Raw genomic sequence first — 5,799 nt, 5'->3', positions numbered from 1 at the left:
CCATTCTTTTTTTTTTTTTTGTCCATCGTGGGATTTGAACTCTCAGCCTGGGTGTTATTCCTAAGCTCTTCAGCTCAAGGCTGCCACCCTTCCCCTTGAGCCACAGCACCACTTCTGTTTTTCTAGTGGTGAATTAGAGATAAAAGTCTCAAGTTCTTTAGAGCCCGGGCTGGCATTGAACCACAATACTTAGATCTCAGCCTCATGAGTAGCTAGGATTAGAGGCATGAGCCACCATGTCAGGCTGAAATTTACCATTCTTAAAAGCCAAAGAGCATTTGTGTGTGTGTGTGTCTTTGTTTAATTTGTAATAAAGCTTTACAGACAGGTGCAAATAGTAAATCCTCTTTTGCAATCCAGAACTCATTGCTGAATATGAGATTTTGGTACATCTAAGAAGGAATACGATTCCTACAACAGTTGGCAATGTGGGGGTCTGTTAATTCACAGGTTGGCTCTGAGAATAAAGTTGATATAAAAGCAAAAAAAAGCCAAAGAATCACACTATCACTTGAACTCTTCTATGGGCTCTGATACTCCTCTACCATGTGAAAACATGTACATCATCCAACAACTATTTGGGCTTCTTATCGGTGCCAGAATGGCTAGAAGCACATCACACTTTTAATCATCCAATAACCAATAGGTATTATTGTCCATTTTGATTGATAAGGAAGTTAAAGTAGAGGTGAGATAGTATTTCTAAAATCCCCCAGTCATTAATTGACTAACATCTGGAAACTTGGTTCACCAGCCCTGATTTTTATTAAAAAAAAAAAGGACTAGAATAGTCTACTTAGTTGTTCTTATATGTCTGATTTCAAAAAAGATTTTCTTTCTTCTGAGCTTGGACAATTGATGTATACCTCAAGAGAAAAAAAATTGAAGAATGATTGATTATAGTGATTTTTCTGTTCTTTTTTTTTGTCAGTCATAGGCTTGAATTCTGGGCCTGGGCACTGTCCCTGAGCTCATCAGCTCAAGGCTACCGCCCTACTCCTTGAGCCGCAGAGCCATTTCTTGTTTTCTGGTGGTTATTTAGAGATAAAGAGTCTCACGGTCTTTAGTGTCTGGCTCCTGAGTAGCTAGGATTACAGGCTTGAGCCACCACACCTGGCTTCAGTTCTTAACCACTCTTTTATTAGTAGTATAGTAGAGAAATGTTAACTTTCATACTTGGCATTGATGCACACTTTGTTCAAAATTATTGTCTTTGTAATAAGCCTAGCTATCCAGGGAAGAAAAATTTGAAAGTTTCCTCCAGCTCAGCCTTGACTTTTTCTTGCTGTTTTTCTTTGTACCAAAATATTTGTCAAGAAGCAAAGCAAATGTTATTCTGTTCACTTAACCAATTGAAAAAGTGAAGCAGGAAAACTAAGGTATTTTGCCACATTCCATTCTCTTGGTCCTAGAAGAGATCAAAATCCAAATCTTCTATTTTTTCCCAGGAATTCCTCCAACAACTGAATACTATCTTTACACATTAAATACTGCCTAGTATTCTACACATTGAAGGGTCTTAGCCGCAGAGGTTGGTGATGGGTCTGTTTTCTCAGTGACCATTCTATCTACCGTATGCATTTACTTCAGTGCCCAGAATCTGTGAACATTCTTTTGGTAATTCATCCAAAGAATTTTTATTCATCAGTCAAAACAGTGGGATTTGGCTTCTCTGTCTGGAAACAACCCTGAGGTATGACATAAAATGATTCCCTGAAGGCCATTGCCTGAGATGGGTACTATGCTGGGTTCATTCTCCTTCCATCTAATCTCCTTTCTTCCCTTGATGCTTAAGTATTTTGTTACAGGGTCTAGTTCAAGGAGAGATGCCATGTGTTTGTTATTATTATTGTTGTTGTTGTTGATGATGATGATGATGTTACAGGTATGATTGCTTTCTCTGCTATATTAATTATGACTACAGTACTCTCTCACCTTAAGTTGTACTTAGAACTCCACCTGGATTTATGCTTCCAACTACACAGCACCCACTTATATGAAAGTTTTGATAGTCCCCAAAGGTTCAAAGGAATGTCATGATCTTTTTTACACTGCCTGTTTTTTATCTCTTTTGGTAGTCAGCATTTCCTTTTGTAATTTTTATTTTTAAAATTTCTTGCAGTATTGGGGGTTAAACTCAGGGCCACATGCCAGGAGAGTGCTCTATCATATTCAGTCTTTTTTGCTTTATTTTTCACATAAGGCCATGTATTTTGCCTGGATTAGCTTCAGATCAGGAACCTCTTGTGGCTTGCTGTGTCCTGCTATCACAGGTAAACATCACATTCAGCTTATTGACTGACATAGGATCTTGCTAATGTTTTGCCCAGAGTAGCCAAGACCCATGAACTCTACAGTCTCTACCCCCTAAGTAATAGCTGAGATTATAGTTATGATCTACAAGACTAGTCCTGACAGACATTTCCTTAGAAACCCAAGTTATAAAGTTTTCCCTCTTTTCTACCTTGTATTACTACAGTACTGCCTTAGTCTATATTCTTGTTGTTTCACATGCTACTGCATTGAGAATCTGCTTTTCTCTTCTATTCATTGTAAATGTTCAAGCTTATCCTTTGTGAGAATGACCTTGAAGTACAACTGTTAATTCTTAGCATGAGGAATTCTGATGACTTTTCATGATCTGAGACACAATCCCATTCCCAATCCAGCCCTAATCAAAATTCCTAGGTTCATCTCAGGACAAACTTTTCCACTCAACAAACTTGAGGCCAGGTGTGGTGGCTCACTCCTGTAATTCTACCTACTCAGGAGGCTGATATCTGAGGATCACAGTTCAAAGCCAGCCCGGGCACTAAAGTCCTGGAGACTCTCTTATCTCTAATTACCTGCTAAAAAGGGGTAGCTTAGCCTTGAGCTGAAGAGATCAGGGACAGCACCCAGGCCCAGAGTTCAAGCCCGCGACTCACAAAACGAAAGGAAGAAAGGAAGAAAGAAAGAAAGAAAGAAAGAAAGAAAGAAAGAAAGAAAGAAAGAAAGAAAGAAAGAGAGAGAAAGAGAGAGAGAAAGAAAGAAAGAAAGAAAGAAAGAAAGAGAGAGAGAGAAAGAGAGAGAGAGAGAGAGAAAGAAAGAAAAAAGAAAGAGAGAGAGAGAAAGAAAGAAAGAGAGAGAGAAAGAAAGAGAGAAAGAGAGAGAAAGAGAGAGAGAAGGAAAGAAGGAAGGAAGGAAGGAAGGAAGGAAGGAAGGAAGGAAGGAAGGAAGGAAGGAAGGAAGGAAGGAAGGAAGAAGGAAAGAAAAGAAAGAAAGACTTGAGATGCTTCATGGGGGCACCTTGCATCCACACATGGAATGTCACCATGTTAGGAATTTCTTTTCCCCTTTGTACAGTTAATATATACTAAATGAAAAAAAGAGGTAGGAAAGAAATGCATTTATCTTTATAAGAATATTTTTTATTACATCCCAGTTCCATATAATTATATAATACCATATAAAGTACAGATACATACAGATATTGTTATGTGCATTTTGTGGGTTTATTTTATTCAAAGCTAAGTGAAAATCCAGGGCTTATGTATAATACGAAAGTCTTCCAACACTGAGCTATATCCTGAGGCCTATGAATAGTATATATATATATATACTTGTATGTATGTGTGTATACTTGTATGTGTGAATATGCATGTATATATATGTGTATATACGTATATTTATATTTACCTGTGTCAGTGTGTGTGCATATAAACTCACACAATATCTTTCATAAATCAAAATGCATAGAAGTAATTAAAATTTCCAGACTTAAATGCATAAATATAATAGATTTTGACCTTGGAGAATTCCTCATCTTTGTTACTTAAAAATGTAAAAGTAAAACCCCAAATTTCAAATATAATGAAGAATATTCAGCTAAGTTCCTGACATTATACAAATGAGAAGAAATTTTATTTATTACGCTCAGTAGAGAGGTAGACAAAGCATAATTGAAAATACATTTTCCCGTAGAAAACTGTGCTTATAATTTTGGGTTTAGTAAAAAAAGAAGTGTTAGTTATAACCTTACTTTGAGAGGGCTAACAACAGATTTCCATTTATCAGTCAAGTTTAAAAAAACTCTGAGTGCAGAATTTTAAATGTATTCAACCAAATTTGCTTAAAACCTTTCCCCTGCAACAAAACCTGAAACCAACATGTAAATAAAAGATCAAAGTCTTTACACAGCTGCTCAGGGTGGCCCCTCAGTTCACACCAGGCCTCATGGAGCCTTTAGCAAAACCAGGTTTAATAGCTATGTGGAGTGTCAATGTCACCCTGCCCACTGAGTGGGCTTGGAGATAAAGGGAGAGTGTAAAATGTTGGGCAACTAAATCTGCCAGCAAAATCTCAAGGAAATAGTTGCCCAACAGAGGAAAAGGAAAAAAACAAAAGTCTTTGGCTTTAACATCTACTTCACTCCTAATTAATATATTGATTTTGCAGACAATAGCTTGAATTCACGAATTCATGCATATTTTGTTTTTTAAACGAAACCATGGGACTTTATGAAGTCACTTTAACTAAGATTTGACCCACCGTGCACATTAATTCCTCTCTTTCAATCGGGCATGCAAATTTTAAGCCACTTGTTAGGGATCACGAATGAGTTATGTCTTGCTATAGAAAATTACTTAATGCATGGAATCTTTCTTCGTGGAATCATTTCAAAGACTATGATGATAAATATGAATTGAATTCTTCTAGAATGAGAATATTATTCAGAGCAACAGAGGGTGGATCCCATAATTTGAGAAAGAGGTCATCCAACTCCCTCCTTCTCTTTATAATGCTCTTTAAAGTCTGTCTATAATACATCTGGTGTTTGTTCTCCTAGACTGAAAATAACTAGTAGACCACCAGTAATTTAAATTGTACCCTGTTCCAAGGATATTTGACATGTGGTCCCTTTGGAAGAACTAATGCAAAAAGCTGGCTCTAACCCTGAAAATAAGGTTACTATAGATGAACAGAAGGTTGCAATTAACTAATATCAAGAAGGTTAACCTGCGAATTTCTCCCTCAAATAACATACTAATCTCATTTTGTGCAGTTACCCTAGAATGGAATAATAACAGTTATAACATTTAATTTTGTATTTAATTTCTTCCTTACAAAATGAAAAATAAAAAAGGAAATGTCACATTAAGTTAATAGTTACCAGTCTACCAAAGAACACACACATACTGGCTTTATTTAATGCCTAAGCTATATAGATTGATGATATAGAAACACAGATATATATATATATATGTGTATATATACATATATATATATATATAAACAGCTAGAGACTTCTTCTGGAGTCTCCAAATTAAATGAAGTGAAATTTTATATTCAAAGTTTTTATTATTTCATTTCCTTAGTACAGGAGGAAAAGGATAGATTAATAAGACTATTAGATGATGAAGGGAGGGTTGGAGATTATGTAATTGATCCTTTTATAACTAAACTTGACATACTTTGCACAGCCACTTTCTGATAAACAAGAGCTAATAATTAATCTGATTTTCTGATTTAAAGTCCAGAACACTTTAAAAAATAGGGAGTACTACATTGTCTTATGTAAACTAGTATCTTACTCTATAACTGATCAATTGGGTCACATTTAACTAGAATGTTAAAATACTAGCATAGGATATACCATAACAATTTTTCCCCATATCCCAAACTTTTCATTTTAAAATACTTTTAAATGGAAGGAAGAGAATGGATTCTCTAATAAAAGAAAGTGATCTGTTTTCATTTGAAAATAGCAGATCTAATCATGAGACATTAAACATTTTCCTATTGCTTAAATAGTTTAAT

The 5,799-nt window shown here is 35.6% G+C and overlaps 1 non-coding gene across 1 annotated transcript; it reads left to right on the top strand.

Moving 5' to 3' along the window:
* Positions 1–279: 279 nt before the first annotated feature.
* Positions 280–407, top strand: LOC150063211 (small nucleolar RNA SNORA40). The gene has a single exon (XR_016535763.1). It is a non-coding gene; the product is annotated as a small nucleolar RNA SNORA40 (small nucleolar RNA).
* The last annotated feature ends 5,392 nt before the right edge of the window (positions 408–5,799 follow it).

The sequence above is a fragment of the Megascapheus bottae genome, chromosome 5 (genome assembly GCF_031878675.1).
Source record: "Megascapheus bottae isolate mThoBot1 chromosome 5, mThoBot2.hap1, whole genome shotgun sequence".
Lineage (NCBI taxonomy): Eukaryota > Metazoa > Chordata > Mammalia > Rodentia > Geomyidae > Megascapheus > Megascapheus bottae.
The sequence above is the reverse complement of the archived record's forward strand: the minus strand, read 5'-3'. Positions and strand labels throughout refer to the sequence as shown.